This window comes from Tiliqua scincoides, chromosome 1, assembly GCF_035046505.1.
Source record: "Tiliqua scincoides isolate rTilSci1 chromosome 1, rTilSci1.hap2, whole genome shotgun sequence".
In the NCBI taxonomy this organism is placed as follows: Eukaryota; Metazoa; Chordata; class Lepidosauria; order Squamata; family Scincidae; genus Tiliqua; species Tiliqua scincoides.
Genome location: NC_089821.1, coordinates 56,222,015 through 56,234,334, shown reverse-complemented (window position 1 = coordinate 56,234,334; position 12,320 = coordinate 56,222,015). Strand labels below are relative to the sequence as shown.

Here is a 12,320-nt window from a genome sequence, read left to right as displayed (position 1 = left end):
TGAATGGTATAAAGAGGCAGTCTTTGGTTTTTGGCATCTCTACTAACAGAATTATTACTTAACTTGGGGAAACCACCCAGTTATAAATATAGGCCGCCAATTCAGAACCATGCCATGAAAATACATTGCATAGTACACAACTATTATGAAATTTGCTGCCACAAGATGTGATTATGTTCTTTAACATCTAGAGACTAGCTCACATCTTAAATCAAAGGGAATAATCTGATTTTGGGGACTCTTGATTTCCATTGTTTATCCTTTTGGAGTCCCTCCCAAAATGTTAAAACCTACTCAATATCAATATCCATCTCCGTTATGAAAGAGGCAACTCTATCCTGGATTTGGCATAGCTGAATATATATTTAATTATTTAATACATTTTTAACCCTGCCTAACCACAACTACCATGGCGCATAAAGCAGCTTACATAAAAACCATCATTATGAAAACAATGCAGCAATAAAACAAAGCAAAAAAAAAAAAAGCCTGAGGCAGCAGCACAAAATTCATTAAAAATCACCAATAGGTAAAAATATAAAATATAGGACCATAAAAACAGAGCGGCATAGAAAAATAAAAACAGCAATAAATGATAATAAAACAACAAAATACATCCATCAAAGGTGGCAATAAAAGTAGACACAAGACATTTAAAAATTTAAAAAAACACAATATAATAAAAAGTCTCCACCACAAACCAGCACTACACAAATGTCAATCCAAACAGAAATATTTTTAGCCTCTGCCAGAAGGAGGCACGTCAAGGGAGGGAGCAGTTTATTACTCACAAGGGAGGAAGTTCCATAACTAGTGATGGTTGGCAACCTTCAGTCTGGAAAGACTATGGTATAAGCCTACAGCACCTGGTATTCCCAGGCGGTCTCCCATCCAAGTACTAACCAGGCCTAACCCTGCTTAGCTTCCAAGATCAGACAAGATCAGGCATGTGCAGGGTAACAGTTGCTGTCTCATAACTAGTGCCACAGCTGTGAAGGCCCTACTTCTTGCTGCTGCCCCCTTCTGTTTGGGGTGGCACATACAAGAGGACCTACTCTGACAATTTGAGGGTGCAGGCCAGAGTATATGGGACGAAGGTACTCTGGTCTGAAGCTGTAAAGAGCTTTAAAGGTCAAAACCAGCACCTTGAATTGGGTCCAGAAGCAAGCTGGCAGCTAATGTCATTGCTGGAGCAGCGGTCTGATGGAATTGAACTGCCAAGCTCCAGTAGCCACACAGGGTTAGCATAAACTTGACTGTGTATTTTTATGACTGTATTTTTTTTCTTTCATGCTTTGCTTTCACCTTTCTTTATCAAAATATTGAAAAAAATAAAATGTTTTTTAAAAGTATATCAGAAAATTCAGAATGTCAGACTCTTTGTGTATCCTTTTTGGTGCATGTTCACCACTACTCTTTGCACACACAAACACATTCTTGCACGTGCAGTAGAACTGCACTGCTGCTGAAAATGGCACAACATGAATTTAATTCTTCTGTACAGCCTGTTATCATTAGGCTGTGTGCTTCCTTACCTCCACTCAGTATTATTGATTTCTCCGACAGAGACAGGGAATAACATGGCTCCGTTTTATTACATGTTATAGAGGGGAGAAAGGTGGGAGAACTTGACTCAGGGCTGCCACTTACGGTTACAACAGCCTTGCATTCAACATACTGTGTCGTTTCACATGCAAGACGGGCCGTGCAGCTGCCTGAGATATTTGCAGACCTGCCACAACATAAATGGTTGGGTTCGGCACTGATAACAGTCAGAGTCGGCCTGACACCAGAGGCAGCATGCCTCACATTGCTCCCCCTTACGTAATGATGTGCCAGCCTCTGCACCTCCCACTCTCCAATGTTCTAGCTCAGCACTCCCCTTCCCCCACATTTTCTCTTCCTCTATTCTCCTCCTATTTTTTCCTATCTAGGAAGTGGATGGAGGAGGAGAAGCAGTGGAGCAAGCAGGTGGACAGGAAGAGCTGCCTGAGGTGACTGCTTCAGTTGGCTTCATGGATGAGCCAGACTTGACAGCAGTGGATTATATAAAACAACACGGGCCAAACCCTGTTCTCTATGGCTGGGCAAAGCACACTGCGGGATGACTTGCATGGGGAAGTGGGGAGTTTGATGAAACAATGAAAAGAAAAGGGATCTTCAGGTCACAAACTGAGGAACCTTCTATTGTTTGCGAAAATTAGGAGGAAAGCTCCTGTACAAAAACAAAATAAAAACTAAACAAACTAAACTCAAAACAAGTCTTGTTCCTGGCAGTCTCTCTCTCTCTCTCTCTCTCTCTCTCTCTCTCTCTCTCTCTCTCTCTTTTCAAAATAGGCTCAAGTTTCAGCCAAAAGTTAATAAAGCAAACATTTCTTGGACAGCTTCAACACAGTTATCAGTGAGCATAAAAATATTTGGGGCACTTCCAAGCCTTCACAGCGCTGCAGCTTTTTCTTTTTGATTTTTTAATTTGTGTGTGTCTGGAAAGGCGACAATCTCTGCTTGGCACTGAACGCAGCAGACCCGGGGCTGATAAGCCAGATGCAGCAATCTGCTCGGGCCATACCTTAAGCCAGGAAATGGGGACGTTCACTCCATGAGTAAAAAGGACTGATAGGATTGTTATTATTAGCCCCAAACCTGACTGTCGCTTTTTATTGGCAGTTGCTTTTTAGTGGAAAAAACCTGCTGAACTCTCTGTGTCAGTCCTCGGTGCCAGTCACATTTATGACCTTTGTGTTTATGAGAAGCCTGCACAGGGCTGCCACCCTTTGTTTACAAAAATCCTGCCACATTCGATTGCAAGCCTAGAGCACATGCAGAGTCCCTTTCCCTCAAGTGAAATATGTGGGTTTTTGGTTTTTTCTTTCAAACCAGGCCTTAAGGGGCAGATTACCCCTGAGCACGAAGAGACCTGTGTGGAGATTGCAGGTGTGCTGTATGGAACCTGTGGTACTGTACTGGGTTCCATCTACATCTGCTTTGCAAGCTCTACGCTGCCTGAGAGGTGACATGGGATACGGTGACAAGCAGTCACTGAACTCAAAGGCCTGGGCTCCACTCAGGTTAGATGACTTGTCTGCACGCTAATAATACATAACATTTTGTGTAGCACTTTGTGGGTGTCCAAAGCTCCTCCGGTTTTGTTCTTGATATTGTCCTTACAATATATTTGTAAGGTAAGTATTACGACCAGCGATTCCTCCTTTCACCCAGAGTGCAGGGAAAGAAAGCAAAGAGGTGGTGATAATCATTTCCACTTTGCTTTCTAAATGTGCTCAAGGGGAAGGGAGGGATCACTTGCCTCGGACTGAAGTTGTTCTAAGTGCCTGGAGAGAGAATGATTGATTGATTGTTTGCCGGCTGCCCTTTCCTGCATTAGCAAGGCTATTGTTAAATGATGATTTAGGTCCTTTCACATTGCGTTGCGATAAAACCGCAATTGAAAAATTCATGGATAATTAGGTTATACCTGTATATCCACTCTCTCCTTGCAGAATTGCACCAGCTCTCCACTTGATACTTTCAGGCAAAGCAGCACGGAACAGCCCATTCTGCATGTGTTTGCACACATTGTGCAAGCTTGTTTTCTGTGCTACGCTGCAACTCCCCCCTCCCATACACCCATGTAATATGTTAGTAAAGTTTTAATTTTAAAAATTATTACTATTATTATTAACAGTATTTATATACCACTTTTCAACTAAAAGTTCAACTAAAAAAACCTAATCTGAACATGAGATGAGACCCTCTGGATCATGCCAAAGGCCCATCTAGTCCAGCTTCCTACATCTCACGGTAGCCACCAGCTGCCTCAGGGAGCACACAAGACAACAAGAGACCTGCATCCTGGTGCTCTCCCTTGCATCTGGCATTCTGAGATAGCCTACTTCTAAAATCTGGAAGTTGCACATACCCATCATGGCTTGTAACCTGTGATGGACTTTTCCTAAAGGAATCTGAATTGATAAAAAGTAAACATACCAGCAAGATAGGGTTAGGGATATGGTGCATTAGCACACTCCTATGTTCTATGAGACCACATAGATGCATAATAGCAACAATGTATTGATTGGAATTTTTTTTTTTCTCCTGACTTTGAATTCTCCATTTTTGGCAGTTCTGATGAAGAATTCTTATCTGGCCAGTAATATTCTGGCTTGGAGGTGACTGAAGAGATAACATTAAGAGCTAGGGACAAAAGCCCCAAAGGCATCTTTTTTTGACTGAGCACACACATCAAGAAGAGACTTCTAGAAGAGACTTCATAAAGACTATAAAACTTAGATCTCTACCGCTACGTTATATGCTAATGAGGCAGACACATGAATGAGAAACATTTATCAGAGCATTTGGAAGAGAACTCAGAAGACCAGGGTTTAATGGGAAGGTCCATAATGCCATGGGTAAAACATATGAATCATGTGCTCAAAGTCCCAGATACAATCCCTGGCATTGTATCGAGGTACAGGCTTAAATATGCAACATGGCTCAGTGGGATTCATATATTATTATTAATAAAGTGGGGGCAGCAAGACATGGCAAGACCACAGCAGGATATGGAGATTCATTCCCACTGTGGTTTTGATCCTGTTTTCAACAGCACCCCACTTTTTTTTTTAATCCACTGAAGGAAAGGACTAACATTATATAACCATACACAATGAATATTAAGGTGCATAATTTTCGATCCCTCTTATGACATACAGTGACTAAGACAGCAGGAACAGTAGTTTATTCTGTTCTTTGATAATGCAGGAGAGAGCTTGATCTCCCTTGGAACAATGGTTAGAAAAACACAGAAGGAACCAGTTAGCTTGGACTTAGCTAACTGGAAGAAATTGTCACTAGGTGGCATCCACAGGAACACCTTCTTCAAAGAGGTTACAATAGCCTTAGTCTCCCCAGCACACATCTTCAGATTCCAAAAGTGTCCATTAGCCTACAAAGTGAATAGGGGAAAGAGGAAGGAAAGAGCATGCAATCTCCTCTGGTAGCCCACCCCTCAAACCTGCAAATCTTTTCAGATTATACATTTGTTGACAACCCAGAAACATGTACTGAATTTTATCTGCACGTACAGATTGATATATCTGACATTCTATGAAAAACACATGAATATAAGGCCTTGATTGTCATGTGAAAACAATTTATAATTCTGGGTGAATCTGGGAAACGGGAACAAGAAGTCAGATTCAAACAGCCCACATTTAAATCAGTGGCACCCATAAATCTGCGAACAACCCCAAGAAGCAATCTTAGAACTTGACCTATGATCAGGCTGAGTTCATTCATTCTATGTTTAACAAGCAATAGCAGTCAGCATTTCTTATGAGGACTGATTCTCAACATGGGCTGCTCCTAGCTTGAATTTAAATTCCAAGCCAAGCCACTGATCTTTGTTTCCAATAGCATCTTCTCTCCCACCCTGCTTCCCAGATCCCAGTTTTTCAATCACAAGATCCTTCTTCTATTTCTTGCTTGTTGCCCTTTATCGTTCTGTGGCTGCCTGCCTTTCATTCTATCTGTAATTATCTGGGTTTGCATGCTGGCTGATGCTATTTCCTGGATACTCCTTATTGGTACTGAAGGGCGGCTTTGAATCCATCCCAGGAAGAAGGCCAGCTTAATGTATGGCAATGCAATGGTAACTATTCCTTAAGGGAATATGCAAAAATAAGACAGAGAATGCAAGACAAACTCGCCCAGATGAATGACAGGACAGAAGAAGTCCCTTCCAATGCCTATTATTAATCGGAAACAACTCCACAAGCCTATTCAGCAGTCCTCCAGGCAAGATGCCCAGCTGGTGTAGATCAACATGACTTCAGCAAGGCCAGTCAGGTTACACTGGTTACATTACATCTGCTGCGGATCTATCCTTGTACTTGGAAAGAGTTCAGTGCTGTCTGCTTTTGGTTAGCGTCCCAGTCTTGTCAGGCAGCTGGTTAGTAAGACCTCAGCTGCACAGCCACATATCTTTTTGCCAGAAAACTCACAGTTTTCCTTCAAAGCACGTTGCAACCCTGTCTGCCCTGACCTGTTGGTGTGACCAATAACCTCTGCCGGCTGTGCAGCCCTGCTCTCTGATCCACACACACACCCTCTATTCAGCAAGCATGAACGCAACCCACGGCATAGCTTCTGCCAAACAGTAGCATGTGAGACATTGTTTTCACTGCTGGAATGGACACAGCTGAATCATGTTGGGGTGAGGGGCCAGGGGACTGTCTTGAAAATACATGAAAAAACTGGAAGAGGAAATTAAAAGCCTGAATCAGTCCATTTTCAGTGACTGGTGGGTAAAGAAACAAGGCATGGTCCTGTTTAGATTGTTTTGCACAGTCAGTCATCATTGTCAGCGTCGCTGCAACTCGCCCCAAAGCACATGACTTATTTTTTTCTTCCACAGCAATTAAACTTCTGCATTCCTGTTTGGCCAGGGTGAGAAACATTCTAGGACTGTGGGTGGTTGTTTGGCTCTACCTCTCCTGCCTCCAGAGTCTTTCCACTGGCCAGAGGTTTGTTTCTGCACCACTTTCTTGGCTAATCCTCTCTTCCTCAGACATTTGACTGACTCAGCCACTAAGACTGATGGGAAAGCTTAGGGAATAGGGATTAATTAAGAAGCTTCATTTGATGCTGCTATGCGGTAGGTTGGGCTTCCTGCTGTGAAGTCTCTTTTAATGCCAGACCAGAGAACTGACTGATAATGCTGACGTCATGGTGGCCATCTTCTGGCCTGCCTCCCCACAAATCAGGTCATGAATTATATGGTTATGGTCATGTGTATTGATTATAGGTGAAGCAAAGGACTCTGTTTGTAACTCTGGTTTTATAATTCAGTCTGTGCCCTTTTTTATGACTACATTCTTGTAAGCATGGCGGCAAAGATCCAACTGATACCCATTCCTCAGTTATCATATGTGCCATGCAGAAAGTGGAAGCGTTGGTGCCAAATGGTGTCCTATTCATATGTCATTTTTTTTAAAATGATGGCTAATCCAGAAATAACCTAGGTCAACCGAGGCAGATTTGAGCTAGTACCTATAGGTATGTTTGCTTCACCACATTAAAAATAACAACAACTCAATGCACATGGAGTACTAGCATGTCAAGGGAAAGGGTTTTAGTCTATATGGCTTCAGGATGAATTTCCTTTCTGCATTCAGGGAATAGGTTTCAGACATGTGACACATCATACACACACACACTCGCACAGATATGTGCATGTGCATTCTAAAGCAGGGGTGTCAAACATAAGACCGGGGGCCAGATGCGGCCTGTGGAAGCTTTTTATCTGGCCCTCAGCTGCTGAGCAATGCTGAGGTGTTACTGTTGAAAGGGTAGCCCACATGATACTTAGGATCCCCCAAATCTTGAAATATGATAAAGATTTGTGTGTTTTCTTTTCTGTCATTTGCAGCTAATGAATTTCTAAGTGAGAAAAAGTGCTTACTTTTGGTTATGACCTGTTCAATGACATTACTTCTGGCCCTCAGCAGGCACCATGAATGCCATTTGGCCCTCGGTGTGAAACGGGTTTGACACCCCTGTTCTAAAGCATTACTCTTTGGAAAGGACAGTGCTTTTTTGCATGTTTGAACTGGATGTCAGAGTGCTATGCTTGAGGAGAGTCACAAAAACACTCTCCTCAGCTCATGTATCATATTTATATCACAATGACCACTTCAAGTGGATCAGGTTCTATGTTGCACTCACTGGTAACAAGTGAAATGGGGAGACCATAACAGGGTGATAGAGGATGTAGTGGCTGTTCCTTCACACACTAACATGGGGCTCAACCCTAGCCGACTTTCTAGCGCCGACTTAAGGGCAATGCAGCTCTGAGGTAAGGGAATAAACATTCCCTTACTTTGAGGAGTACTCCGTGAGTGCCACCCAACTGCAGGATGCAGCACAGGACCCATTGGCACTGCTATGCCAGTGCTGGAAAGTTGGTTAGGATTTGGGCCATGGTCACATAGTCTCACATAATTGTTGCTTTCCAACCATTTATAGCAGAGTAGGGTACCCACTCATGCAGAATTGGTAGCCACTTCTGCCCTTGCCTAAAATCCATACATCTACCTCAAGCTCCAGACTCCCTGTCCAGCTCATATCAATAGGCACACACTGTACAGTGGTTAAGATCCTATACACAGTATCCTGAAGGGGCTTATGACATTTTACACCTGACAGTCCATTGCAGAAGCACTCTCCAATAAAGCAAAATGAAAATCTCAACTCCCCCAGTTTTACCTCATCCAACATAACACAAATGCAATCAACTATGCCTGGCTTGGTGAAAAGCTCTAGTCTGTCCTCTGGTGGACACCGCTGGGCATAGGCAGATTGGTCACTGGAGATTGAGAGAAAATGTGAATTTCTGTTACCTTGGGTTTGTTTTTTGTTAAAAAAAATTAGAACATTTCAGTAGGCCAGTGCCGGAAGTGTAAAATCACAGGCAAAGCAGATGTACCTGTTTGACTGTCGCTAACCAATACCACTGACTGACCCTGAACTGGACTGACTTGACACTGATGTTACAATGACCTCCTGACACTTCTTTTCATAGTAACTTTTTTTTGCAGTTTACAATTATTGCAGTTTTACAATTACACAGGCCAACACACATTTTGCTTCCTTAAACGTTGCACCAATTCCTGGGTATATTTGGGGAGCCGATTCCAAAGATGGCATCCGTTTCGCCCTATCACATCTAGTTTTGGAGACACGGCATAGCCTCTTTAGTGAACGGTTCAAGCAGCTTCCTCATGAGGAAGCCTACACCATGGCTTCCTCATGAGGAAGCTGCTTGAATCATTCCCTAATGAGGCTATACTGTATCTCCAAAACTAGACGTGATCGGGCAAAACGGATGCCATTTTTGGAATCGGCACCCCAAATTCATACCAAACCACCATAAAGTTTGGGAAAAACTTTTCTGACCCTCAATTTTGTAGGCCTATGTTATTGCTGATAGTTATTTGACTCTGAGTCAAGCAACTATTTTTTTCAGTGAAAACGACATCAGAGAGTTTTGCTATCACATATTCAGGCATACCTCCCAACCATGAGAGGTAGAGAACTAAAGGAAAAAAGCTGGGAAAAAGAAATTCAAAAGGTTCTAACAAGAACCCGTGGGCTACAGTAGAGACTTTCCTGTTAGGGTGCCTGTTCTTGTTCAGTAATTTCAGCAGAGTTCAGTATACTGATTTCAGTCATATGGAACCCACACTGGTTCAAGATGTGGCATCTGATGTGGTATGTCAAATGCTGCCTACCCTAACTTGGTGATGTGCCAGTCTCTGCAGCTCCCACTCCCTGGATTGGAAAAGAAAGAAGGGGCAAAGTGGAAGATAAAGTGTGGAGGAGAGCAGAGTACTAGGCTAGAGAGTCTCTGATGCTCCAGCCTATCACTCCCCTCTGTGGGAGACTTGCCAGAATTCACTAGGCACATGACCCAGATAACATACTTTAGCCCATTGTTGCTGATGACCAAATAAAGCAGTACAATTCTAAGTTTTATGTGACTTGCAATGTAACACAAGTAACCTTAAGGCTTTAAAGGCAGGTGAAAAGGTGGGATAAAATGCATTAAATGAATATAAGGTATGAGGAGGTAAAAGCAAAATGGAGCCTGCTTGAAAACGCACACCTCATATCAACCAACCAATCCTGCTTCGACACGCGGTACCAAGTCCGAATGTAAGACGGGGCTAACTTGCTCTCTGTGGAGCTGAGTGAGGGAGTTGAGAAAAGAATAGCAGAACGGGCAAGTTTCAGTGCAGCACATCCCATTTCTGAGGCTGGGTGCTCCGAGTCTTGCATTAAATCTGGCTTACAGTACTTGGTTTGCTTGCCATAAAGGGTGGTGCCTTCTCTGCAGGGCACTCCAGTGAAACCAGGTAGATAAGAAATGCTGTGTCTTCCTCAAGGAGGCTCTGCTTATTGTTGGAAAATAGGTACAGCACCACCTGCAGAACACTGTTGGCAGTGTATTGTTCAGAAGACCAGAACCTGCCTGTCCCAGACCTTTTTTGTCCCTCTTTGACTTGCGAGAGGTGGGAGATGTGGCCCTATCAGACTTTCTTCCCCCTTCTTTTCTCACTCCCGCAATGAAATGAACTGTTCTCTGTGCTCTGTGGACCTGGCTGTGTGGGAACTGCCATGATGAGGACTTTCACACACATGCAAAGGGACCACTTTTAGGATCCACAAGTTTAGGACCTGTGCAAACTACAAAAGTGATGTACTTGTTTTTCCTTTAAACTGTGAGTACTGTACTGTAAATGCTGGAAACATTTTTTTCTGCCTCTGCCCTATTTTCAGCAGTGGTTTAGTGAGGGGGAGGTGTTGGTGCGTTGCTTCAGGAAAAAGGGTCCTCCACTTTATAACTCGACTTAATATTGATGCTGAGATCCCCTTTCCCCACCATTTATTAGCTGATCTTCACAGAAATGCATGGGAGTCCCAGAGGTTACACCTTTCCCTTTTAATACATACCTAATCCATTCCTAAAACAGCCCTTATATGGAAAATCTGAACAACAGGTACAGTTATTACATTAATTTATAAAAGTATAAAAATGTGAAAAAATAAATAAAATAAATAATTTCAATGAGAAAAAATTCTAACTTGTTCCACTAGAAGTTAAATGGGAGGTACATTTGGGTACAATGAGAGGTAGACCGTTCCTCCACAAGAGACATGGTCCTCCCCCTTCCCATTCCAGGACCTTATATTGAAAATCTTGATATGGATAAAGAGGGATGGTCTTAATATGTTCAGTCTCTATGGCTAAAGGACTCAAAAAGTGGGAGGAGTGGACTTCAGAAATTCCATCCAGATTTTTAGCAAAAATTTAGCAAAAAGTTTGTTAAAAATAAGTTTTCTCACTAGAAAAGTTTTCTCACCCCACATTCAGATGAGGTGATGCTGAAAACTTTTATCCTACAAAATGTGCACCTCATATTCCTCCCAGATGAAATGTCCCGGTAGCCAGAAATGCTTTGAAGTGCAGGCTGTTCCCACTCTGTTCCTGTAGGGCAAGTCCACCCCCAGAAATAATCAAAGTTTGGGTAGCATTGCTTCTTGGGATCCCATTTAATGACCCGACCCTGGGGAATTATCCCCAACAACCCCACTCTCTCCACAGCCCTGATGTTCGGAACCAACCTGTGTGGTGAGTAAAACTGTATTGATCACCTGTTGAATTTGTACCTGTAACATAGCCACAAAACACAGGAGTACTCTCCTTATCCAGATAATTCACTAAGGGCTCTTGCATTCCTTGGCAGAAACCAGTGGCATGTACTTAAACTTGGCGAACAGAACACTAATTGCTCTTGCCCATCTACTGATGAATGAGAAATCTATTATTTATTTTCAAAAGATGCATTTATTTCTTAAATCTATAGATCATTTCAATGCACTAGATGCATACTCTCAACCCTCTTGCATTTCAAGAAGTACTCAGTGACCAATCATTGGTTCCTGTATTTTCCAAGTGCATGGCAAAATTGCCAACTGACCAGAAAAAAGTCTTGGTTTCATGGGAGCTTGATTGGCAGAGACCAGCAGGTGAAGTTTTTCACAACATGTCACTACTCACCTGCTAGCCTTTGCAGATCAAGCTGATGTTAAGGTACAGGAGACAGGATTGGGGAAAGGTAAAAAAAACAGGCAGATAGCAAGGATTGCAGTTGTAGTCCCAGAAAAAGCAATTGTCTCTCCTGATTATTCAGAAACCCAGAAAACATTGCCTTGTATTTTGTTGAGTAGTTTAGTGAAAAGCTAGGGAGAAAATCTGCTTCCGCTTATAGGCAGCTCTGTTTGCATAAGAAAGACTTCCAGAGGAGCAGGTAGGTGGCAGGTCTTGAATTCTGTCCGCAGTGGCATAATTGGGGGAGAGGGCGTGAGTCCATTTGCCACCCATCTGCTCGGCCCCAAGACACCACCCAACGTGAATGGGCTCATTCACATCATGAATGCGTTGGCCCTGGTAAGATGACTAAACAATTATAATCAATTATAAATATAATTTATAATCAAATATGATCCATTATAACTACATTTCAAATTTTGTCCACATCCTTTCCTCTTTTGTCCAATTTATCCAACCTTTCATGACGTTCACCAATGTTCTTATGTTTTTCTTATATTTCTGTTTATTTAGGTTTCACATGTATTTGCATGTATTATATTGTTGGTTGTTCACATTTATCACTGGCCAGAATAAATTTACAAGCTAAAGGCTCTGCTTTGACAGTCATCCATTTTTGACTTTTATCCATGCTCTGATCCCTAACCAG

At 42.5% G+C, this 12,320-nt stretch overlaps 1 pseudogene; it reads right to left on the bottom strand.

Moving 5' to 3' along the window:
• Positions 1-854: 854 nt before the first annotated feature.
• LOC136637301 (5S ribosomal RNA) lies at positions 855-971 on the bottom strand (annotated as a pseudogene).
• Positions 972-12,320: the final 11,349 nt, after the last annotated feature.